General features: G+C 41.6%; 1 long non-coding RNA gene across 1 annotated transcript in view; it reads left to right on the top strand.

The window, feature by feature from the left end:
- LOC150021058 (uncharacterized) overlaps window positions 1–27,027 on the top strand; it is a 38,005-nt gene extending 10,978 nt beyond the window's left edge. The window contains exons 2-4 of the long non-coding RNA XR_016511791.1: window positions 435–568; window positions 7,820–8,041; window positions 26,764–27,027. This is a non-coding gene — a long non-coding RNA (uncharacterized LOC150021058). The remainder of the gene's footprint in view (window positions 1–434; window positions 569–7,819; window positions 8,042–26,763) is intronic.
- Window positions 27,028–27,300: the final 273 nt, after the last annotated feature.

Below are 27,300 nucleotides of genomic sequence, written 5' to 3'. Positions count from 1 at the left end.
GAAGGCTCTTTGGGGAGAGTTGATGAGCAGTGGAATAGGGAGAGTAAAGGCTAAGTTCAGTGCCCAGTGTGTAGGTTCACAGACGTGGGGGTTGCCTCAGTGTGGGGATTAGCTCTGCCTCCTTGCACAGAGTTCTGGGAAAGAGGTTGGCCTGATAATTCCAGGCCAGAAAGCAATGTGGTATGGTAAACTAGGAGACCAGAAGCCCAAGTTTAAGTACTGGTTCTAATTCCAATTAGCAGCTTTGTTACTCCATGCATTCATGACAGTCCAGGCTGGCAATAGCAGCCTGTGTCCTCTCCAGTGCACAGACAGGGCTGAAGCAAGGCTCAAGGAGATAAAGCCCTACCAAAATCTTTGCAGCCTGAACAATGTGTGTCAGTGTGAGGATAATGTTCAGATGGTTACCATTAGCAGCTTTTGTTGCATTACAGGGACATACCTGCTAGAAACCCTTTCTGGAAATGCCATTATTCTGCACTTGCCCATTGATATTTCTGCTTGCCAACCATGTGCCTGGTCCAAATCCAGATCCATTAAAATAATGCAGTAACCACAAAAATTTCAGGTAAGTCAACAATAACAAAAAAGCTCCAGGAAGAGCATTTTCCTTTTTATTTATTTCATTTCATTTTTAATTATATTGTATTGATTATGCTATTATAGTTGTCCCAATTTTTCCTCCTTTACCCCACTCGACCCAGCACTCCCCACACCCTCAGGCAATCCCCACACCATTGTTCATGTCCATGGGTCATGTGTATAAGTTCTTTGGCTACTCCATTTCCGATACTGTACTTTACATCCCCATGGCTATTCTGCAACTACCTATTTGTACTTCTTAATCCCCCCATCTCTTCACCCATTCCCCTGCAGCCCCCTCCCACCTGGAAACCATCAAAATGCTCTCCATATCCATGATTCTGTTTTATTTTTTAAACTATTCTGCTCCTTTATGATGCCTCCAAGAGATTATTTCCTCTTTCCTTAGTCATCATCACAAAACCTATGTAAAGGTAGATAGAGAGGAGTCAGAGAGGGGAAAAGAAGGAAAAATGAATCAATACACATTAAGAACTGTTATATGGCAGGAGTTTAATATCTGTTATCTTACTAAATCTCAATGACTTTGAAGTAGATATTTTCATACCAGTTTTACAGATGAAGAAACCAAGGTTCAGAGAGCTTAAACTTCTGCCCAAAGTGACATAGCTAGGGAGTGACACATGACACAAACCCAGGTCTGTCTAATCTAAAGGACCCACTGTCCATGTAATCAGAAAGTAATGGAGCAAGGCAGGATGGGAATTCACGTTTTCCACCTGGAGCCCTAGACTCTCTCTGCTGCCTTAGGGATGACCGGGCACTGCTTTATACTCTATAAGTCATCTGAGATGCCTTGCTTTAGGTCATGACTCAAGTCAGTCTATCCTAGGCATGCCGTAATCTGTGTGTTTATGACAAGGCTGAAGATTCCTTGTTCTCTTTAGAAAATTCTAAATAATTTTGCAAAGCTTTCTGGTCTGAGATAATCTCATTCAAATATCTTGATATTATTTTGGATTACAAAACTTTGCTGATAATGCTATGCATTTATGGCAACAAAGAAATGTTAATGATCCTGAAAATTACAGCTAACATTTTCATTATCTAGTTAACCTTATATGACCTCTTTAGTATTTGGAAACTGACAACACACAAACTGGGTGATATTTTTCTTTCCTTTTCAGGTTAAATTGCCTTGTGCGTATGCTTCACAGTCTAAGAATTTCATTAGGTCAGTCATCTCTCAGCTAGCAATATCTCAGTGAGCACAGGGGCTGTTGTTCTGTCCTCACTGAACCTACACTTTGGACATCAGTGGGGTCCCAGGTGCCTTAATGCAGCTTGAAGACCCAGTTGTAAGGCTGAGTGGTGTAGAAAAGTGAGGTCAGAAAAAGATTTGTTACTCGGGGGTCTTGGGCAGCTCACCTCACCTTGGTTAAGTGGGAATGAATAACCTCAGCTTTGCCCACTTCAGAGGGTATAAGATGATGGATTTAAGGGACACTAATAGTTATGAATTGAATTGTGTCACGTCTCCTAAGATTCATATGTTGAAGTCCCAATCCCCACTACCACAGAATGTGACCTGATTTGGAAAAAGAGCTGTTGCAGATATAATTGTTAAGATGCAAAGGTACTGGAGTAGGCTGAGACCCTAATACAATACATCTGGTATCCTTATGAAAAGGAGAAATGTGGACACAGACATGCATATAGGGAAAACATCATGTAAACATGAAGGCCATGTCAAAGTGATGTGCCTATAAGCCAAAGAATACCTAAGAACATCAGCAAACCACGTGAAGCTAGAGGAGAGGCCTGGAACAGATTCTTCCTCACAGCTCTGAGAAGGAATTAACACTTGACCTTAGACTTCTAGTCTGCAGAACTGTGAGACGATAAATTTTCTAGTTTAAGCCATTTAGTTTGCGGTACTTTGTTACTGTAGCCCTAGGAAACTAACATACTGATGATATTTGGTTTTGGTGATGGAGCCATTAGAAGCAAGTGAAATACTGGAAGTTCTAATGCCTTTAACAATCACTGGCCTAAAGACATTGATTAAGTCATTTAACCTCTCTGGACTTCAGTTTCTTTTGTGAAATGGGAATTGTATAGTGTTTATACTGCCTTTTTTCAGGGATGAGATGGGGTAATATATTTGAAAGTGTTTTGCAAACTGAAATTCTATACAACTATTATTGTTTAGGGAGGGTTCATTTTTGATTTGGTGATGGTTGGAGTCCAGAGATATCTAGATACAGGATTAAGATATATAGCCTACCTTTGAAAAAACAAACAAATAGACAAAAACAAAAACACATAAAGTACTTGAGTGATTTTGCCAAGTAAAGAAAATGTTTTCATCATCCAGAGAGATAATCTTATTTATTCTCCCACTTGAGATTTAGCACATGGAGTCCAGTAGTTAACTAGCAGAGGCTTGCTTGGCTAGCCAGCCCTGGAGCCGCCAATCTGCTTCTGCCCCACATTGGTGCCAACCTGCCTGCCACCCCTTCAGACTCTGTCATGCCAGCTCAGCTCCACTCAGCACAGACATGAGTCTCAGAGAGTTCTAAAGCAAACTGACACTGAGTTTATTTAGCTTGTCTCTGCCTTTGAAAAAAATTGCTTCATTTTCTGAACTGCCTTCTCAAACTCATGCTTCTCTGGTAAGGATGACAATTCCTGCTTCTTCCAGAGGTCATCAACCATTTCAGAGAAACATTTTAAACACTGTGAGTGTCCTGTGTGTGCACGTGCATGTGTATACATGTGTATATGTGTCTTTAGTGTCATTGTGTCCATCTTCTGCAGCCTAGGGTCAGTCTCATAATGTCTGTCCTGTTCAAGTCAGTGCCTGACCCGTGGTGAGGACTGGATGCATAATTATTGAATACATGAATGAATGAATGTGTATGAGAAAGACAGTATAATCTCATATTAAAAATTTAAGACTGATTACTTAGAAAACTGCAGTTTAATTTTAATACTCAACGACAGCATTTTCTAGCTGTGTGAATGTGAAAAAGACACAACTTAGAGAATCCTCAGTTTTAGAATCTGCATTAGGGAGATGATACTAATAGCTCTATCAGCTGAAAAAAAAAATCCTAGAAGGTTCAAATGACTTAGGAAGGTGTGATGGTTACCTTTATGGGCTAACTCAGCTAGGCTATAATACTCAGTTATTAATCAAATAGTTATCTAGGTGTTTCTATGAAGGTAATTTGTAGATAATTTGGGGTTAACATCTATAATTAGTTGACTTTAAGTAGAGGAAGTTGCTCTTAACATTGTGGGTGGGCCTCCTCTAATCAGTTTAAAGGCTTTATAACTAAAAAACAGAAGTTCCCCAAAGGAGAAGAAATTATTTCTCAAGATTGCAGCACTAACTCTTGCCTGAGTCTCCAGCCTGCTGGTCTACCTTGCAAATTTTGGACTTAACATCCCCCACAATTGCATTAGCTACTTCCTTGAAATAAATCATATATATATATATATATATATATATATATATATAGGTTTATAGTTGTGAGTATGTGTAACAGAGTTTATTCTTTTATTATACTTACTCATTGATTGTTGTATTATTTTCCGTAGGAGCAACTGTGAACCCACTTTTGTCCCACCCTGTATATAGTCTTTGGAAAACTCTGACTGATATAGACAGGATAGTTGGTCAATTTGGAAGTAACAAAATAAAGGATAGAGAATGGGGGGAGGAAGGAAGGAGCTGCACTGCCCAACAGAGGAAGCTAGAGGCTGGGAGAGCCAGGCACTGCCATCTCTCCATCTGCCTTGGAAACATGCAGAGTTGCAATGCTTTCTGCAAAGGTGGAGGTGTCCCAGATAGTTGTGTTAAACTGTTAGGTGCCACCTTCCCAGATTCTGGCAGGGCAGGGCTGGCACACACTTTCAAGAGGGGCTGACTGGGCAGGAAGCAAACAGCAAAGACTGGCAGTTCCCTGCACCCCACCTTGGGGCAAAGACCAGGAGCTGTCCATGTGAGTGTTCTCTTCATTGACACCATACTAATTAGTACAGACCCCCTCTGGCACCGCCATTTCTTTTATTAATGGCTTCGTTAAAATGTCTCCCCCAATCAGTCAGCTGTGGAATGTGCTCACAGGAAGAAGGTTCTTTGAGCTCAGCCAGGCCTTGCCCATGAGAAAAGAGAAAGTCTGCAGATACTTGTGTAGTCAGTGGATCTCCTTGAAACTCTGCAGACACTGCTTGCCCTTAACACATCCCTCCCACACTCTCTCTGCACCCTCCTCCAACCCTAGAGACATTTTATGTGACAAATACAAACTAAACCCTATGTGACATTTTGGACTCGCATTTTACTCTCAAAGAGAAACAAGTTTTACAAAAGTTTTTATTACCAACTCCATATTGAGCTCTTTGAAACAAGAGCTGTTATATCTGACACTCTTTCATTCTAATAATAATAGCTGCATTAAGTATTCATCTCATTTGTACATAAAAACATGTGTTCACATCTATTATTTGCCCAGCATCTACTATGTGCCAGTCACTGGCCTTGGCACTGTGGGGTGGGGAGGTGTCAAACTTTGATAAAACATATCCAATTTGCAAGTAGGACCATATTTTATCCAATATGAGAAATAAACTTTTAGAAAATTACAATGGGAAGAGGCACTGTGGGAAGTTCTATGAGGGAACAGCTAACTCTCCAGGATTAGGAGAGCTACTTGGGAGGACATGTGAGTGAGGCTCTGCGGGAAAGAGAAAACATTCCCTTTTGTAGCAGGGCCTGAATGGATAGAAAACCAAAGTAGAGACAGCCCTGGACCAGAGGCAGGAAGCCTGGGTGCAAGATCTTGCTCCACTGAAAACTCAGCATTGGACCTTGGGCAAGTCATTTCTCCTTCTGAACCTTAGATCCTCATTTGTAAAGTTAGTTTGGTTTTCTTTTTCTTTTCTTTTTTTTTTTAATATTGAAAGGTTTTTTTTTGTTGTTGTTTGTTGTTTAGGTATAGGCAGAAGTTTACCAAATACTATGTGAAACTGATTGAAGCAGAACTATTTTTATTGAAGCAGGAGATGGACTAGGGCCACAGAAGCCCTACCCCCCTTTTCCCCCCAAAGAAACCCCAGAAGCATCGTTTCTCTCATTCTCCAACTCTGAGGAGCAATATTGAAAAACACAGGGCTAAGTAATCTCGAAAGTTCTCCACTCCAAGAGCCAATGCTTCTATAAAATTGCAATCTGATTTTTTTTTATTATAACAGCTAATTAATATTTATTGAGTACTGTTTATCAGGCCTTATGCCAAGGACTTTGTACAACAACCCCCTAATAGGTTCTGTTGTCATTACTATTTTAGAGATGAAGAAAATGAAACATGAAAGGGTGGGAACTCACCGAGGGTCATGTGATTATTAAGTGGCACAAGCAAGATTCAAACCCAGACAGCATGGCTCCGAAGGCCACATAGTGTTTTTTAACAGCCCCACAGATGTGTTTCTTGACATTTGCTTAAATAGTTCAAGCTGCAGCTTAAGCTCATTTAGTCTTAAACGCATAACAGAAATAACCAGTTGAAGAATTAAACATCATCCTGTAACCTAATTGACGTCCTATAGAACAAAGTTATCACAGGGAAGGAATCCGTTTTCCTGAATCTAGTTGTGCAATATTTTTCTGCTCTACTGAATTCCATTTTTGCTCCAGCTCTCCATATAATATAGGCTTATTCTTTGCCCTTAGTGAATGGAAATAACAGCTCATCCCCTATCTTTATAATACTCTCCACTTGGCCACCATTAGCTAATTTCTCAGCCTTACCACGTTTGAGCAAAAGCAGCAGTAAATTTCTAGGTACTCCTGGATCTTCCATATTTGAGATGGGATGCTGGTTTCTAGACAGTCAGAGAACTTCTGGGAAAGGAATATGCATAAAATCACAGCAGAAACCTCTCCACTCATCACCAGTCTTTTATTTCCCATTCCTTCATGTCCTATTGCTTCCCCACAGCACTGCTAAAAATTCTTCACACATTCAAGTCCCAAAGTTGGCCCTGAGTCCCTCAGTTTTCCCAGCACACCAAGAAGAGGCAGCCTCTCTGCTGTGGGGCCCCTCGCCTTCCAGTGCCTCCCCAGGAACATCTCTCAGAGCTCTTCCCCATTCTCTTCTCCTTTGCTTTCCCTTTTGATGAAAAAGTGCCCTAGTTCCCTTCCCATACAGCTCTGGTCTACCCTTTCCAGCTCTCTCCAAGCACTTGGATCCATCCACTCTTTCTTGATCACCTGCTCCCTCAAATGTTTAATCTTCTTTCATTCTGTCCCTTCACCCAAACAAATACTTCAGGTTTCACTCATTTCAAACTGACCTTCCTCTTGACCTGGCCTCCCAGTTTCTGCATCATTGCACCATTATTTGTCTCTTCTGAAATCATTTATTTATTCTTGTAGCACTTTTCTCTCTCCATTCTTCCTTGCGGTCCCCAAGCACAGACAAGGCTTCAACTGTCCTCCTTGAGGACCCCTCCTAATGTCCCAGGCATCCTCTCTAGCCACCAGCATAAAATAGCAATCTTCTGCTCTGCTCTACTCTGCCACCAAACTGTTCTGTGATCCTGAACAAGTCTTGTCTCTGTCTAGACTTCAATCTCATCAAATACAAGTTTTCCAAGTTCTTAAAGCTTCATTCAAACAAAAGTGTTTTCAGAATTCTAATATGTACAACAATGACAAGGCAGGATAGTCAGGTGTGTGAATGTGTATGTATGTATGTGTGTGTGTGTGTGTGTATGTATGTGTGCTTGCATGCTTGTGTGTGTGTGTGTGCGTGTGCACATAAGCACCAGCGAGAAACACTACCCAGTTAGAATGAGCACTTCAGCCTCCTTTTCCTGCAAACTTCCCCCTCTGTTCACAGGACTGGGTTTCAAGCAGGTATATTTTAAAATGTACTCTAGTCCTATGGACACAGTTGACTGATACAAAGATAGGCACCTAACCCCAGAAGAACCACTCAGAACCCTCCCCTGAGCCTAGGATCCCAGTTACAGTCTCACTTCATCCTTGTGCTAGGCAGCTTCCATCTCCTGGTGTTCAAGTGTTTATGTAATCAGTCAGCCTTCAATGTGAGCTGGGTTTAGTCACTCCCTTCTAATGTGGCTGAAGTTACAGGATGTAACTTCCTAGGCTAGATTACAAAAAGAATGTAGCTTCCAATATTGGAATTCTCTCCAGGCCTCATTCTCTGTCTCTATCTCTGTCTCTCCCCCATTCTTGCTGAAGGAAGAAAGTTGCCATTGCCATGTTGCATGCAGCCCTATGAATGGGGCCTGTGTGGCTTAGCAGGGACCTGAGGTTTTCAGTCCAACAGCCCATGAGAAATTGAAACCTGCCAACAATCATGTAAGTGAGTTTGAAATTGGATCTTCTGAAGCCTGCCAATAGCCACGTGAGTGAACTTGAAAGCTGATTCTGTACTCTCTGCTCAACCAGTTGAACCTTCAGGTAAGATCACAGTCCTAGGCAACAGCTTGGCTGCAACCTCATTAAAGACTTTGAGCCAGACCTTCGATGCCCAGCAGAGCCATGCTAGGATTCCTGACACACAGAAACTGTGGAATAATGAATGCTTGTTGTTTTAAGCCATTAAGTGTTGAGGTAATTTGTTATGCTACAATAGATAACTAATACACCCTTGACAAGCAAAAGTGTAAGCCAGGAGAAACAAGATGGCAGAAGAGTAAATGGAAGCTACACTAATCTCCTCCCAGAACTAGTCTAGATTCACAACTTAATTTTGGAAAAGTCATCTGGAATAACCAACCAAACACTAGCTGGAGAGAAGTCTTATAACCATGGAGAGACAGAAAAGGCCGCTACATCACAACGTGATGGGTAGGGAGTGCAGAGATGAGGAAGGGCTGGCTGGGCTCACACAGGTGGCAGCTGAAGGGACTGTGAAACAGCTCAGCAGCCAGGGATTCCCCCTGAGAAGGGCAGGGTCTAAACCCCCAGCTGAGCTTCCCAGCCTACAGCAACGGGGTGGAAAGTAAAATAGTATCCAGCTGAGAAAAGTGAAAAGCCACAGGGTGTCTTGCTAGCCGGAGAGAAACAGCTGGAGAAAAAGAGCTCTTAAGTGGATCACATACGAAAATATTTTGCCCCCACTTACTCTGGGCTCGAGCAGAGGGAAGGCAGAGAGGACTGGAGGCGCTTGGGGAGAATTTGGTGTGGTGGCTTTGAGGGGAGAACTGGGGAAGCAGCCAACCAGGTCCCAGTGCTGACTCCTCCCCAGTACTGCAGGCAGACCATTCCCCTCCTCCAAGTGGTGTCAGCCAGAGGGGAAGCAAAAGCCCAGCCTACAGGAATTAAGCTGCCACACCCACAGTCCTTAAGCCTGACGACTAATCACAGATTGAATAGATTAACAATGAAAGAAGTCAGACAACGGCAGCAGATCCCTGGAAGTCTCCAACAGGCTGCCTAGGCCCAGGCTGGTACACCACCAGGGGCAGATCCAGGAAGTGCAGATCATTCTAAGAAGCACCAACAAACAATAGGAGTCACAAAAATGGGGAGACAGAGAAACAATCCCCCATTGAAAGGAAAGGTAGAATCCCCAGAAAGAGTGCTAAATGAAATAGAGGGGAGCCAACTATCGGATATGGAATTTAAAGCATGGATTATGGAGAAGTTCAATGAGCTCAGAGGAAACTACAAAGAACTCCAGGGAAACTACAAGGAACTTACTGATAATTACACCAGCATGAAAAAGGACATAGAAGCTATCAATATGAGCCAGGAGGAAATGAAGAATACAATCTCTGAACTGAAGAACACAATAGAAGGAATTAAAAGCAGGCTAGAGGAAGCAGGAGATTGGATCAGCGAGCTGGAAGACAATGTAGACAAAAACTCCCAGAGAGTGCAAAAAAATGAAAAAGACTGAACAAGACTGAAGAGGCTCTAAGACAGCTGCAGGACAACATAAAACGTAATAATATCTGTATCATAGGAATTCCAGATGGAGAAGAAGAAGAGCAAGGGATAGAAAACCTCTTTGAAAAACTAATGACAGAAAACTTCCCTCACATGAGGAAAGAGTCACGCAAGTCCAGGAAGCACAAAGGGTCCCAATGAAGATGAACCCCAACAGGCCCACTTCAAGACACATCATAATTAAAATGGCAACATTCAAAGACAAAGAGATAATCCTAAAAGCAGCAAGAGAGAAACAACTAAGAACATACGAGAAAGCTCCAATAAGGCTATCATCATATTTCTCAGCAGAAACACTACAAACCAGAAGGGAATGGCAAAAAATATTCCAAGCAATGAAAAACAAAGGCCTACAACCAAGAACACTCTACCCAGCAAGACTCTCATTCAAAATGGAAGGTGAAATAAGGAGTTTCCAAGACAAAAGAAGGCTAAAAGAATACATCTCCACCAAACCAGCATTGCAAGAGATGCTAAAGGGTCTGCTTTAAGAAGATGAAGAAACAGAGAGAGACAGAGAGGAACACGAGTACAAAGGGAGAAAATGACAATGAATAAGTACTGAAAGAAAGAAGGAACTTCTACCATTTGCAACAACATGGATGGAACTAGAGAGAATTATGCTTAGCAAAATAAGCCAGGCAACGAAAGAAAAATACCTTATGCTGTCACCTATTATGGGAAACAAATGAACAACACAAACAAATGAGCAAAATTGAACCAGAGGTATGTAAACAAGGAATAAACTAACAGTAACAAAGGGGGAAATGGGAAGGGGAGAAGGGGGCAAGAAGAGGAAGGGTCTAGTCAAAGAACATGTATAAATGACCCATGGACATGGACAACTGGGTGGGAACTGAATGTGGGAGATGTGGAGGCAGGGTGCAGGGAAGCAAGAGGGGGAAAAAGTGGGACAACTATAGTGGAAAAAAATTTTTAGTGGGGGAAAAAATAAAAATATAAAAAATGAAAATGCAAGTTTAGTGAATGTTGGAGGGACAAGGATTTTCCTTCACACTGTATATATTTTTTCTATTTGATCCTTCCAGAGTTTGACATGTTAAACAAGTAATGACATAGGTTTCTTTGCATAAAACTAATAAGACCAGTTGTTAATAACGATTTTTTTGACTAAAACTTTGACTGGAATGTCATGCCTAAAGGAGACATGCTTGGGCTCTGGTTGTTACCAAAAAGCCCTGAGGAACTGGGATTGACTTTCAAAGGTAATAAAAGCCCACGAGATAAAAGGCCTGATACCTTGGTTGGATGTGCGGTCCATGGCAATCTTTCCAGGGAAGGAATGAAGGTTGTTTTCCTGAAAGATGGCTAGAAGGGATCTTAAGGCACGATGGAAAACCAGAAGGACTTGGAAAAGACAGGTGTTTGCAGGCAAGGCTGAATGCCAATTATGTGGTTCTGCTTCTGTGCCCTGAAGGACAGACTGAAGGTCACCCTAAATGTTCCTTGCGTAAGTTCCAGCAAAGCAGAACTAAAGATCATAAGTGATCATTAGCTGCTTTTGTTGTGTTTATGCAAATGAACAGGATAAATTAAAAATGGACTTAATGCAGTCCCTTTAATGACAAGGAGGGTAATCTTAGGAAGAAAAATGGTGATTCAAGGAAAATCATAATGCTCAGTGGTAACTATAAAGTAGTGCAGCTAACCATCTTTAAAGTTTATCTTCATTTAAAGTTTGTTTTGATTTGAAAACTAAACTATGTCTGTGGTATTATCAAAGATGTTTAATTTATAGGCAAGAAGAATGTCAAATGCCTTACAACCGGATGTCTTTCCGATAAGACAGTCCTACAGATTTAGAGGCTTGTATGTGGGTTATGTTACATAAATTAATATGTGTGTTCTGTTTTCAAAGGGCATAAGCCTATGATCTCATTACCTGAGTGATTGTCTGTACGTATAGGCCTCACTTAATCCTGTCTGCATTGCTGCCTCCTGAGACTCAATAGTTTGGCTGAACTAAGTGGCTGGGTTGGTGAAGAACGGAGTGGTCTGTGGGCTTCACTTTAAAACTGGTTTCTCTTTTCTGTCCTAATGGCTTGGACAGAAAGAGCCCAGAGGTCTGAGACGGGGTAAACCTAAACTATTTCCCTCAGCCCAAACTAAGTATAATGGGCAAAAGGGTTTTGGACAGGTGAGATGTACCTGGCACACCTTCCTCCAACAAAGCCCTTCTTTTCCCTAATGTGGGACATTGAAAAATTAATACCTGTTTTTTGTCATCTAGTGGTTATGGATTGAATGATGTCTTTTAACCCTGTTGCCAAATCTGTTGCCTGCAGAATACAACAAGGATGCCAGACTGTTAAATCAAGCATGCCATTGTCCGGGGACAGCCAACTGACTCTGAGTCTGCATGATCCTTCCCCATGTGGGAAGGCCACCCCTGCCTCCACTCCCCTACTCTTATTATGAATTTCTGGACCCAAGGATAGGTAGGATGACGGCCATGTCCAGCTTGAAGCAGCTAGAGGAGCTCGATACCTTCGCCCATTGTCCTTTATAAGATTATAAAGGGTCTTAAGTCTGAGAAGGAGGGATTATTACTTTTTATTGTTAAAATAATTAATTAATTAATTAATTATTTTAAAAAAGAAGAAGAAGAAGAATATATGAAAGGGTGAGGCAGGAGATCTTGTATGTATGACCCATGGGCATGGACTTGGGGAGGGGGGATTGTTGGGGAAAATGGGGTACTGGGCAGAGGGTAGCAAAGGGGAAAAACTTGGAACTATTGTAACAATATAATCAATAAAATATACTTATAAAAAAATAAAAATAAATAAATAAAAGAATCATTAGAAAAAAAAAAGTGTAATCCAGGCACCATGTTTAACTGTGTGGTCAAGGAAGCAGGCAGAGCGACTCTGCAGTGAGAAAGAGAGAGTGAAGTCAATACTAAATGATTTCTGTGCCTTCAACGCCTTGCTTCTGGTTGACTTCTGAGACCCATTTTACCCTGCCTTTGAAAATTATGTTCTTCATTATAACAATCACCCTTTCTCTGCCATTTCTATGTGGAACAAAATATAAGGGCTCTCAGAAACACATCCTATTTCCTCTACCTCAAGTGCCTTTGTTTCCCCTTGACTCCCATCCTGCAAGGTGAACCCAGGCAGCACAATCCATTCCATGGAGCCCGGCCCTGACCAGACCTTTCTCTCCTCTTCAGGTAGTCATACATGCTTCTTCATATGCCTCCTTAGTCTTCTGAGCATGTTTGAGACATTCACCGCAATTCAGAGACTATGTGTATAACTGTGTGGCTCCTCAGTTTTATAATTAGAATGAGACAGAGTAAGACTGTTTCATTAATCTTTGTGTTCCCCAACACCTCATGAAAGAGTTCTTATAACCAATAAAATAGAGGACAATATTTATAACAAGACAGCCCTATTCCTATAAAGCACATTTTCTGGAGATGAGTTCTCAAGGTTGGTCAGAGATTTAGGAGGGATTTAAGTAGATGTACCAAAAACTAGTACATATTATAATGATATATTTTGAATATTGGATACCAAAGAAATGCATATTGCATGTCAATTTCAATAGAGAGAAGGAATAAATTTTAGGAAGGTTTCATAAAAATATTGTTTGAGCTAGGCCTTGATTCAAAGAAAGATTTTGACAGGTAAAATTTTGTTTTAAGGGAGAAGTAAGGTTCTACAGTAGACAGAAGCTGGAGCAGTGGACATTGCAATGTAAAAGTACCTGGAATATTAGAGGAATAGCTAGTATTGAGTGTACTGAAGAGTTTGTGGTATATACAATAGAAAACAAGGCTAGAAGGTTAGACTGAGAGCAGATAGTAGAGAATCTTGAATGTCTTTTTCTGCATTCACTCTATATTCTAGTGGTAAGTGGACTGCAGGCACTAAGAGGTACATCAGGAGAGTTGAGGACTCTGAAGGAAAGATTAGGCCAGATGGCTGGAAGATGGAGATAGGCAGATCAATTCAATGATACATCTTTCAATGTCAGTAAGAATGGAGGCAAAAGGAAGGCTGAAGTGATTTGGGAAGTATATCCTGGGTAATTGGAAAGGGATTGGGAAGCCATGACCTGGTTATCCCCTACATTTGGAGTGCTTAGGGTCTAGGAGGTGATTTCACCCAAAAAGGGTACTTGTTGGAGAATAACTCATGAGCTGGTATGGAGTACAGGCCAAAGAAGATATTCCCTTTGTTCCCAGATGTCCATTCAGAGGGAAGAGTAAATGAATCAGGAAACATCCACACAGTGGAATATTATACAAGCCCTACCAAGTGTGAAGGGGTGGGCTGTGGAAGAATGAAGTGGGACACCCATGAAGTAGAGAAATCAGAATGAAATCATAAATCAAAAGACTGAAGCAGGCGAGAAGTTGGAAAAACAGAGAAAAGTTAAGGAGGGTCAATGATGGACCTCCAGGACTGAGCTTGTAAGAAATCTGCCAGAGGCAGCCCTTGTAACTACTGGGCAATGTGGGGAGGGAGGTACCCTCGCCACATCATAGCTTATGGTTTATACACTAAAGGCTGAGCAAGGTCTCCAATGGGGGAAAAATTTTGCAAGATGCATGCCTAATTTAATAAGGAAAAATCATGGAGATGCAGGATTTAGAAACAAGCAATGCCGATTCAGCCCTGTTCCAGTATCTGCCCAACTTGCCCTTTATACTCCAGTCATAATGAACTGTGAAGGTTAAAGGTAAGCCCAGGGGTTGATACACAGTTTTGTGGGATTATCTTTCCCCAGCTTCCCCTGTTACACAATCTCCTGGGGACTTCTGAGATCTGAGGATCTCTGTTCCTTGTCTTCTGGCTAGAAAGCTGAGGCTTTGAGTTACCCACCTCCTCTGTAATTTTTATTGTATCCTCCTGTTACAGAACCCCTGGGCTGCTCCAGTTGAAAACAAACCCGCGGGCTCTTTAGTTAGGGGCCCGATTGCCCGCCGCCAAAATTATAACTCTCAATACCAGAGTTTGGTGAAAAGAAAAAGAATTGTTTATTTAACAGTTATATAGATTTAGTTATTTGCAGATTTCTGTTAAGTCTTATGCTCTTTAAAATACCCACAAACACATATCCTTGCCTCCCCCACTTCCAAACCAGGCTAGTTTTAGAAAAGTTAGAGAAACCGCTTCCCTACTTTCCAAACACAGTTCAGCTTTACCAGCAGCTGCCAATCACTCAATTCTGATTGGGGAGGTCCTTTCTGTGCTGTGGTGCCCTCCAGCTCTCAATGCAGGACCGCCTGGATTCTCAGCCTCCTTGTAAACTGCCTTCTTCCTGCAAATCGCATGGATCTCCTCTCCTCAAAACCGCATGGCAAGAGCCTCTTAAAGCAGCCTGGAGACCCCTTCTCCGAGTCACATGGAGAAGGCCTCTTTACCAAGCCACGTGGAGGGAGCACACAAGAGAGCGAGAGAGCGAGAGCCCCAGACCGAGCGCGTGAGCGTGAAAGAGAGAGATAAAATGTCCACAGCTGCTTATATATCCCTGACTGCGTCATCTGACGCAGTGGGCGTTGCAAACCGTTCTGACCATTCACAGACCCTTACGTAGGCTCTGTGTGCTTTCTCCATACCGTCCCCTGGTTCAAGACTCCTCCCATCTACCTGAGGCCTTGGATGCATTAAAGCCATTTTGCATAAAAAAGACACTAGCCACCGGCCTCAGGCATGTGGAGGCATTCTGAAAAGCTGCTTCCTTCTCCCCATCCCCCAGCTGCAAACTCTGGGGTTTTTTGGAACACCCCTGTTTCTGTAACAGTTTCCCCCCTCTCAGACTTAGACCCTTTATAATCTTATAAAGGACAATGGGCGAAGGTCTCATGCTCCTCTAACTGCTTCCTGCTGGACGTGGTCGTTGTCCTACCTACCCTTGGGTCTAGAAATCCCTAATAAGAGTGGGGATGTAGGGGAGGGTGCCCTTCCCACATGGGGAAGGATCTTGCAGAGTCCAGGTCAGTTGGCTGTTCCTGGGTAGCAGCATGCTCAGTTTCCAAGGGCTGGCACTGCTGGACAAGCTGGCATCCTTGTCGTATTCTGAGGGCAACAGATTTGGCAACAGGGTTAAAAAAAAAAAAAAACACAATTCAACCTACAACCACTATATACAAAAGGCAGGAGTTAATTTTTCAATGTCCTACATTAGGAAAAAGAAATGGCTTCTTTGGAGGAAGGTGTGCAGGGCATGTCACACCTGTCCAAAGCCCTTTTTGCCCACTATACTTAGCTTGGGCTGAGGGGTATAAATTTTGGATTTCCCCCCTCTCAGACCTCTGGGCCCTTTCTGTCCAAGCCATTAGGACAGAAAAGAAACCAGTTTTAAAGTGAAGCCCACAGACCACCCCATACTTCACCAATTCAACCACTTAGTTCAGCCAAACCATTGAGTCTCAGGAGGTGGCAATGCAGATGGGCTTCTTAAGTGAGGCCTATATGTACAGATAATCACTCAGGTAGAGATCATAGGCTTACGCCCTATGAAAACAGAAAGAACATGCATGTTAAATCACACAACACAATTGACAAACCAGTTTTCAAACTTGAGAGACTGTCTTATTGTTAAGACATCCACTTGCAAGGCGCCTGACATTCTTCTTGCCTGTAAATTAAGCATCCTTGATAATGTCACAGACTTGGTTTAACTTTCAAATGAAAAACAAACTTTATAGACAGTTGCACTGAGCATTGTGATTTTCCTTGAGTCACAATTTTTCTCCTTAAGATCACCCTCCTCGTCAGTAAAGGGACTGCATTAAGTCCAGTTTTTAATTTAGCCTGTTCATTTGCATAAACACAACAAGAGCAGTGATTGATCACATATGATCCTTAAGTCTACTTTGCTGGAACTTATACAAGGAAACTTCATGTTGACTTTAGTCTGCCCATCAGGGCACAGAAGCTGAGCCACACACCTGCCATTCAGCCTTGCCTGCAAACACCTGCTTTCCCAAGTCCTTTGGGTTTTCCATTGTGCCTTAGGTTCTTTCTAGCCATCCTTCAGGAAAGCAACCTTCGTTCCTTCCCTGGAAAGACTGCCATGAACCGCACAACCAACCAAGGTGTCAGGCCTTTTTCCTTCTGGGCTTTCCTTAGCTTCAAAAGTCAAGTCCAGTTCCTCAGGGCTTTCTGGTGACAACCAGAGCCCAAGCATGCCTCCTTCAGGCATGTCATTCCAGTCAAAAGTCTTGGTTAACAATACCTTTATTAACAACTGGTCTTTTTAGTTTTATGCAAAGAAACCTAATGTAATTACTTACTCCTTTAAATTGCCAAATTCTGGAGGGGTCAGGTAGAGAGAAAAATATACAGTGTGAAGGAAAATCCTTGTCCTTCTAATATTCCCTAAAATTGCATTTCCATGCCTTATACTTTCTTTTGTTCATTTTCCTACATGTGAAGTTTTAACTTTCTCTGGGAAACCTCAATTTTCCTTTCAGATTATATGGCCAGTACCAATACAGAGAATTCCAGACCTTCCTTAGGTCCCCAATGGCTAATGCCAAACCAACACAGGGAATTCCAAATGACCTTTCATAGGTCCCCAAAGGCTAAATGCCAATCCAGGGAATTCCAGACGACCTTTCCTAGGTCACCAATGGCTAATGCCAATCCCAACACAGGGAATTCCAAATGACCTTTCATAGGTCCTAAGGCTAAATGCCAACACAGGGAATTCCAGACGACCTTTCCTAGGTCACCAATGGCTACATGCCAATACAGAGGTACAGTAACCATACAATTAGACCACAAGTAGTTGAGGTTTCCCTTTTCCCAGGTTTAAAAAACTTTCACAACCTTTCTATACATTTTTATGACTTTCCACAGACCTTCTACAACATTCACAAACTTTCCATATATTTACCCATTCAGATTTAACCATAACCCATTTCCAATTCTTTTCCACACTGTAAAGGACTCTACCCAAACTCAGTATTTAGCAGCTAAAATTTCCCTAGATTTGTAGATATTCTGCAGTTTTCTGAAGCTTAGACCTTGCAAATACCTCTCATGCAACAATGACTTGAATGTTTAGACATATACCATTTTGCAAACAAAGCACATTACCTTAAGAGCATACCTAACCCACCATTTTGCCCACTTCAAAGATGGCGGCAGCATTACATGCAGCATCTTTGAAGACGGTGGCACCCATAAGTACCACCCACAAGATGGTGGCAAACCCACGTGACTTATCCACCATGGTGGAGCACTCACGTGGCTTACCCTAAATGGCAGTATACCTATGAGGCTTAGTGTCCAAATCACAACCTTCATGCGGGCTCTGGAAGGAGAGACCCATTTCTCCTCCTGAAGAGGTGGAGTCATTGGCTTTGTAGTCACTTCAGAGGCCATAACCAAAAGGCGTGCTGAGAGGGAAGTCCCTTGAATCTGCAGATGGGTGGGCACTGCAGAAGCCATGCCCACCTGCAGAGAGGGCTGCGCCCCAGGAGCCTCCGATGCTGCCGCGGGAACCGCCCCCACCTGGGGAGAGGGCTGTGCCGCGGGAGCGACCCCTACCTGCGGAAGGGGTGGTGCCATGGGAGGCGCCTTTACCTGGGCGCAGTTTGGCGCCAAAACAGTTCCTTTGTCTCCCGGATTTAGAGAGTTAAAGAGGGTTACTTCTTCATTTTCCTCCTTCTCTGGCGTTTGACTTTCAGGAAAAGGCTTTTTGGCCTCTTCTTCCCTCTGCACCATTATTTGGCCCTCTACCTTCACCAAGGCTTCATTATACAACTTTACAGATGCATCTAGATAATAAACATCTTCCCAATTTCCCGATTGCAGACAGTACCTCTTTAATTGATTAATCATAAGGTAATTCAGAGAACCATTCACAGGCCACCTTTTCTTACCACCCAGAACATACTCAGGCCAAACAGTGTTACAGTAATAAATTAACATTTTCTTAGTCATAGGATAACGACAGTACGTATCCCGATTTTCCAAAATTCTCTTCAGTGGACTGCCCTCAGGGGCTTGCCAAGAACTGCTTTTATTGACCCAGACATACATGACAATGGCTAAAACCAGAAAAACCCCAAGGACCAGAAAGCATATATACCACTCAGACATCCATAATTCTATTATTCCCAGGAGTACTCTTAATCGGACAAACAAATCTAGTATCCACGATGCCATTATTTCAGAAATGCTCAGAAATAAGTTTTAGCAAACAATCTTACTTCTCTAATCCCTTCTCAGTTCTATTTTCTTTTCACCACACTGGCGTGCTTAGGCGGTCGGCGTCCTCAGAGGGTGTCTCTCAAGGGGGTCGACCTGCCACGGGCAATTATTAACGTCCCATCTGGGTCGCCAAATTGTTACAGAACCCCTGGGCTGCTCCAGTTGAAAACAAACCCGCGGGCTCTTTAGTTAGGGGCCCGATTGCCCGCCGCCAAAATTATAACTCTCAATACCAGAGTTTGGTGAAAAGAAAAAGAATTGTTTATTTAACAGTTATATAGATTTAGTTATTTGCAGATTTCTGTTAAGTCTTATGCTCTTTAAAATACCCACAAACACATATCCTTGCCTCCCCCACTTCCAAACCAGGCTAGTTTTAGAAAAGTTAGAGAAACCGCTTCCCTACTTTCCAAACACAGTTCAGCTTTACCAGCAGCTGCCAATCACTCAATTCTGATTGGGGAGGTCCTTTCTGTGCTGTGGTGCCCTCCAGCTCTCAATGCAGGACCGCCTGGATTCTCAGCCTCCTTGTAAACTGCCTTCTTCCTGCAAATCGCATGGATCTCCTCTCCTCAAAACCGCATGGCAAGAGCCTCTTAAAGCAGCCTGGAGACCCCTTCTCCGAGTCACATGGAGAAGGCCTCTTTACCAAGCCACGTGGAGGGAGCACACAAGAGAGCGAGAGAGCGAGAGCCCCAGACCGAGCGCGTGAGCGTGAAAGAGAGAGATAAAATGTCCACAGCTGCTTATATATCCCTGACTGCGTCATCTGACGCAGTGGGCGTTGCAAACCGTTCTGACCATTCACAGACCCTTACATAGGCTCTGTGTGCTTTCTCCATACCGTCCCCTGGTTCAAGACTCCTCCCATCTACCTGAGGCCTTGGATGCATTAAAGCCATTTTGCATAAAAAAGACACTAGCCACCGGCCTCAGGCATGTGGAGGCATTCTGAAAAGCTGCTTCCTTCTCCCCATCCCCCAGCTGCAAACTCTGGGGTTTTTTGGAACACCCCTGTTTCTGTAACACTCCCAGGTCAAGTGGTGAGAGGACTGAGTCAGGGGAAGAAAAGCAATGAAAATTCTTCCCATGCTCTTGGCTTAGAATTTTAGGCATCTGCTCTACTGGCACTGCCATCATTTCTGCTATTGGCACAGCTCTTATGCCACTGTGGCCACTATGGATTTGCCTTGGGCTGGAGAAGCAGAAGGTGGAAAACAACAAAACAAGCAACAGCAGCAATACCAAAAGAAATTTACATACTCCCTCTGTCCTTAAGGGGCCCAATTTTCTGCTCCTTAGACCAGAAAGAGAGGATTTCACTAAGAGCTCTTTCTGTCTGCATCTGGCATGCACTTTTGGGTTTAGAGCTTATAAAACCACCGTCGGCTTGGTAGTACTTCCCACTCCCCAAATGCCTGCTAGCATTTAGTTTTCGGAGCCCTCAGATGGATACTGCACACTGTCTAGTATCGCTAGTTATTTTCAGTGAGAGGGACAGGGAGATGTGTGCTTACTTCATTTTATGCAAAGCTGGAGCTCATTTCATTAAGGTTACATTTACCTATATATGAACGACATACTCTTTATATTCTATACTATGATGCTAAATTCTGAGTTTTTGTGCGTGGGTATTTATCTGTTTATTCCTAGCACCCAAGCATCAACTTTGGCACACAGTATGTGCTTTAAAAAGTTCAAATTTAAATGTCTTCCCAACTTTCCTACCATTGTCCTTAATGGATATAGGTTTTCAGTTATTCTTAATCCTCTATCTTTAGGAAATCATTTAGTCTATCACACTGCTCTTGCTAAAGCAAACCATGACCCAAATGCCAAAATGCACTACCTTAGGCACCTTAAATTAGGAATAATTTAAGCAGAGGATACAACTCCTCCACTTAATGTCCTCTAGACTCCTAGGAAGGCAAAAGTGCTATCAATTTACCAGTATTACTAGTCTCCTCAGCATAGCAGCTTTCTCTTACAGTAATAAAATATGGCCTTCAATGCAAAATGGTACAAACACTTATATAAATGGAATTTTTTAAAAGCATCTCTGCATCCCCAAACATCAAAATAAATAACTAAGTGTGAGTCATGTGTTAACTCATCCATTAGTGGAAGTTAGAAAAGAACTCAAACTAATAAAATCAAAATAATATGATCATTAAAGGAAGCAGTGAAGAGTAGCATCTTACGTGAGAGTTTTCCAAGCAGAGGGCTGGTGTAAAAACACCCACTCTCAGATATTTTTTCTTTTGTTATGCAGAACGTTAAAGAGAACTTAGAAGAAGAAAAATGGTAAAGTTAGTTTCTTCTCTGTTTTCCTTTTCCCCAATACCCCCTTCTCCAATCAAAGAAAATAAATAAAGATACCCAATTAGAAGCCAACTTATAGGTTGTTTGCAGTGAATTAGGGAATATATTGTAAAATAAACATTAAGACCCTTGTAGTTGTTTACAAGTTTAGTAGCCAATATTCAGAAAACTGGTTATTTAAATGCTTAGGTAGCAGGATGTAAAGTTTTTAAGGATTTTACCCTCCTCATTTTTGCTTCTGGCTATGATTTGTGATGTGGAAATGAGGAGGCTTTTTCTTCTTTTTAAAAGTATTTTACCACTCTTCCTGCCCAGCAAGACACTGAATGAACCTAATGCAAAAACCTAAGGGTGCCTCATTATCATGAGTATTAAAGAGCATTGCAGAATTGTTACGCTAATGAAGATCATACTGGAGGGAAGGCAATTATTTATTCCTGAAAACACAACATAAAGCCATAGTATTTTTTTTTTTTTTGGCATTTTTGAATCAGAAGGGTCCTTAGAGAAATACCTAGTTTTCTACCTATGTTTTAGACCCTTACAAAACCACAAATGCCGTAATAAGTTTCTCAGGCTATTATCCTTTTTGCTTATTACCTGTTTTATTAATCCTTTCAATTTCAAAAGCAACATAAGATGTTTATACCAATGAGACTATGCAAAATTAAAAGAAAATGTTTAAAATATTCTTCAACCCATTCTCACCATAATCTCAAACTATTTTCTGTATTTTAAATAGCTCCAGAGGAGTTGTGCCATTTACCTGTAACGAAGAGGCAAAAATAATCTAAAATATCAATTTTCTTTGCTTTTGACTGGTGTTAGATCAAATAAGCACAGTTATATTATCTACACAATGTTGTTTATAAGTTCTGATTGGCAGTTCTGCATGCTATTGATGAATACAAATTGGAAAACCTAATTTTTCCTTAACTAATACTTTGGTAGCAAAGTATGAGCTCTTGGGAGGACAATAAAAGGTATTTTTGATGGTAAAAAGATCCAGAATTCATCATTATTTGCTGCCTGGCTCACTGTCTATGAGTGAAATATAATTCACTTACTTCCAGCCTATTTGTTTAGGTTCTGACTCACACCAAAGAGGTAGTTTATCAGCTTCTCCTTCAGAAGGTGGCCCAATCTGGTGATATAGCTGACAGAGGTAATGGGTTATTGATTTTCATATTACCATTGAATAATGATCATCTTTGTCTGCATCCTCATTCTCGTGGCTACTGTGAAAAAGTAAACTTCTGGATTTAATAGGCTCTACTTGTTATTATCCAAGTGACATTTATGCTGTGGGAGACTGTCAATTCTCAGATAATGAAATTAAGAATCATTGACCATTAAACTTGGAGCAGTCTTGACAGTCTCTTAGCTGAATTCTTCCATATTGGACTCCCAGCTCAATGGCAGCTGAGTTGAAAAATAGGAAGATCATTGATTTTGGAATATTCTGTCACCTTCCCACTAGCTGCATCTGGTTCCTTGTATATAAAAAGAATATGAACATTTTTCTTATAGGGCGGGATCATTATTAAATGAAAAAAGGCACATGTGTTTGGTAAATGCCTTTTTCTTCCCCTTGGGGGTAGAATCTTGCATTATGCCAATAGTCTTCCTGTATATCTTACATATTGATGAAACAGTCACAGGTAAATTACACAATAAAGTTTTTGTGAACAAAACTTTTGGGAAATGCTGTGATAAGCCAAAGGACGCAACTCCTTTTATTTCAGGAATTCTCAGTCTCTTTGCACATGGCTTTGCATCACCAATAGCGTAATGTTGTATGAAGTAGTTCCCAAACTATTTTGACTTCAGAAATATTCTTATATCCAGAACATCTTGCAAAGTTAGAAACATGAAGAAAAGACTTTGAAAAATATGATTATAGTGAATCAGTATAGCCTGACCTTTGTGTGTTCAACTTATGTGTGTCTGCCCCATATAAGCTGGGCCTTGGCTTGATTACATAGATTAATATGGCACACAACACTATGAATTCTATAGGCCAGATGAATCTATGTAGCAACTTTCTCACAGGTGACCATCGTGACCATCTGCCCTCTGCTTAAATATCTCCAATAATGAGGTTCACTGCCTTCCAAGGTAGCCTCTTCCATTTTGCACATCACTGGTGGTTAGAAAGACCTTTGTTATCTTGAGAGGCCATCTATCTGCCTGTGATTTTTGCCTATTGGTCATAGATTTGTTTTCTGATGCCACTGAGGACATGTCTAACATACTGAGTATACTGTACATATCTACAACTTCATACTTTTTCTCCCTTTTCTTTCCTAATGGCTCAACATTCCTATAAACAGACTATAAATATCCTACTCAGGTGATCAGGTGCACCAGTGAGAAAATGTCAGCTCTGCTACAAGTTCCTATTCCTACCCTCTTCTGACTGTGGCCTAGTAATAACCAAGTGCACCAATGAAATCCCCTATATCTTTTCTTGTGCATTCCGCCTTGGCTCCAATAAAAAAGTACTTGTCCATGGGTCCTTACTTTCTCTTGGCTTCCCACTTGCTTGGTGAGCTGGCTCCCATTCCACTCCTCCCATGTGGCCTTTCACTTTGTGTAGTAAGTCTGTCTCTGTAGGACCTGTGAGTAAATAAACTTTGTTCGTCTGTGTCCCCTCTTGTGGCCTCATCTAAATGACCATTACCTAAAAGAACACAAAACACTCAGCCAGGTTAAGTTTATAGTTGCTATTATGGAATAGAGCTAAGCTTACTGTTTCATGAAAGGATTGACCCCGTTCTTTCTTTTCAACCCCATTTACTCTGAGTCCTAGGCTGTTAATGCTTGGGATGCTTGAGCCATCTCTCCAAGGAGCGGACTCAATTTCCTGCTTTCCTTACTTAAAGAAATGCTTGTGTGAGGCATTGTTTCTAGTGCTGAAAGTAAGGAAAACCATCAGACATGGTCCTGCCCTCAGAAAGGCTGACAGTCTAGGGGAGAGACAAGCCTGCAAAGAGTTAGTAATAATGCAATAAGATACAATACAGAGTTACTGGAGGTGCTGTGGAAGCACAGAGGAGGGTGATGCTATGTCTGCTTGGTGATATCAGAGAGGACTTCATAAAGGAAACGATAGCTGATCCTCTCCATGAAAGATTAGTATGAGTTGGAAATGGGCATTTCAGCAAAAGATAAATTATGGAGAAGTATAGGAGTTGTAAGAAGGAATTAAGAATATTGGTATGTCTGAACAACAAGGTGCTAGTGAGGATGCAGAGGAAAGGAAACTTCAGTGCATTATTGATGGGAATATAGACTGGCACAGCCACTGCGGAAAATAGTATGGAATTTCCTCAAAAAACTAAAAATGAAACTGCTTTTTGACCCAGTGATCCCACTGCTGGGATTATAGCCTGAAAACCCTGAAACACCAATTCAAAAGAACCTATGCACCCCAATGTTCATAGCAGTGTCATATACAATACCCAAGTACTGGAAACAGCTTAAGTGCCCATCAATAAATGAGTGGATCAAAAAACGGTGGTATATTCACACAATGGAATACTAGGCAGCAGAAAGAAAGGAGGAGCTCCTACCCTTTGTGGCAGCATGGATGGAACTGGAGAGTATTATGCTAAGTGAAATAAGCCAGGAAGCAAAAGACAAATACCATATGATCTCACCTATAAGTGGAATCTAATGAGCAAAACAAACAAATGAGCAAAATAGAACCAGAGACATGGAAATAAGAAGCAAACGGACAGTGACCAGAAGGGAGTTGGGGAGGGGTATAACGTGAAATGAAAGGGAAGGATCTAGTCAAGGAATAAGTATAAATGACCCGTGGACATGCACAACAGCGTGGGGATTGACTGTGAAAGCAGGGCAGGCAGGACAGAGGAGAGCAATGGGGGAAAAATTGAGACAGCTGTAATTGAACAACAATAAAATAAAATAATATATATGTCAGAACATGGAGGCAACTAGAATGTATACCTAGACTTTGGTCAGAACTGCAACAGGATATGCTAATCAACCTGGCCCTGGCTGGAGCTCCCACAGGATATATTAATGGGCTTAGCCTTGACCAACAGGATATGTTAACTAAACTGGTTGGGGTTGGAAGGGAAGCAATGAGATGCAAATGATCTACTGAATATGCTAATACAACAAACTCACCTTCACTGAAATATACAGTTGATGAGTTTAAAAAGCGTGCCTGCAGAAGTCCAGGCAGGAAATTCCTATGGGCCCATGAGGAGAACTGGGAGTCTCCGTTTCCCCATTCCCCCATTTCCTTGCTCCCATAGGCCCTCAAGTCAGTCTGGGAGTTGCCTCTTCCCTCCACCCAACTTCCCCCTTTGTTCCCTCAATAAACCTGTTGCCTGCTCCCATAGTGGTCTCCAGGTGGTTTCTCAGAGCAAGGCTGTTCTGACAACATACTTTTTACAAAAAATATTGGTTATCTGGAATGCGGGCTGCTTGAGCAGTGATGATCAAAGAGACAGGATGAGAGCTAAATAAGACATGGTCTGAAAGATGAGGAGAAAAAAGTATTAAAAGAAGGGATCAAGTGTATGGAGAAAGGATTAATCTTGGAAAGAAGTGGAAAGGCTCTGAAGAGAGTAGAAAAATTTGGATAAAAAGCTATGATGAGTGAAATAAGCCAATCTGAAAAAGCCACACACTGTATGATTCCAACTATGTGACATTTTAAAAAGGCAAAACTATGAAAACAGTAAGAAAATTAATGGCTTCCAGGGGTTGGGGGAGGAAAGCAATGAATAGGCAGAACATAGAAGATGCTTAGGGAAGTGAAAATACTCTATGATATCACAATGAAGGACACATGTCATTGAACATTTGTTCAAACCTATAGAATGTACAGCATGAAGAGTAAACCCTAACATAAACTATGGACTTTTAAGTGATTATGATATGTCAATGTAGGTTTATCAATTGTAGTGATTCTACCACTCTGGTGGGGGATGTTGATGGGGGAGGCTATGTACATGTGGGCAAGGGGTATATAGGAATCTCTATACTTTCATCTCAATGTGGCTATGAACCTAAAATTGCTCTAAAAGTTGTCTTAGTAAACATTTTAATAAAAAATATGAAAACTTGAACAGAGTATAAGAGATTACTAAGAAATTTGTTCAGTAGCAATGAAGAAACCCTCTTAATTTGTATTAGAGCCAAGGACTAGATTTCTTTAGCTTTTCCCAGTGGTATCAGTTCAGATTCAAGAGTGGAGATAGCAGGCAGGAAACACTTTGAGGTAAGATAGAAACCATGAGAGGGCAAAATCAAAAGAGGACAATGAGTGCAAAAATATATACTCTGCAAAGCATTACATGCTCTGAAAGAACATCAACAACCAATACTGCTCTACTATTCTAACTGCAACTTGTACTGATAAAGTAAAAGATCTGAAAAAGATTCTAGGGTGATGGTAATAATACCATTAAATAATTGACTGAAAGGTCCAGGTTAAATGGGAGGAAAGTGAGGCCACTTTCTGGATAGACTGGGAGGAGTAGACAGCTGGAAATCAAAATGAGAAAGAAGCTGTCATAGAGTAGAGCAAGTCCCAGTATTAGTTGGAGTGTGGAGGTTTCGTTGCTGTAACAACACCCCAAATCCCAGAGTCTTAACACAAGTAAAGTTTATTTCTTGTTCATGAGAAATCTGGTGTTGATGTTCAGTTTGATGTATTTCTTCCAGGTGGTGACTCAAGAGACCCAGGATCCTTCCATTCAGTAGTTTTTCTTTTTGGAGTCTTCAACTTCTATCTGAGTAACTGGCAAGAGAAAAAAGATGCAGATCATGGACTACATGTTTGGAGTGAGACGGAAGTAACCTATGTTATTTTTGCCTACATAGCATTGGTCATAGGTTGCTTCAAGCCACATCTAGACATTTTGTAATTGGGAAATATGGTTTTTCTGTGTGCCCAAAGGGAAATAAAATGGTTTCCTACAAGTGTAACATTGCCCCTGCACCACAGTCACTGCCCTCGCAATCTAATAGAAACAAAGAAACAGACAACCATCATTCTTTCAGCTAGATAGTCATACAGTATGAACTAGATCCTGTGCAGTTGCCCAAGTAGTAATTGATTCTGGCTGGTGAGTCCAACAAAGCATTACATTTAACCTGACCCCTGAGGAATGCCCTCAAGGCTACCTAACAGAGAAGACAGAGAAGAAAATTCCAGATGGAAAAAGAACTTTGTAAGAACATGAGGTGTTTACATACATG

The sequence above is a fragment of the Furipterus horrens genome, unplaced genomic scaffold, assembly GCF_987537825.1.
Source record: "Furipterus horrens unplaced genomic scaffold, mFurHor1.1.pri manual_scaffold_1, whole genome shotgun sequence".
NCBI lineage: Eukaryota > Metazoa > Chordata > Mammalia > Chiroptera > Furipteridae > Furipterus > Furipterus horrens.
The sequence above is the reverse complement of the archived record's forward strand: the minus strand, read 5'-3'. Positions and strand labels throughout refer to the sequence as shown.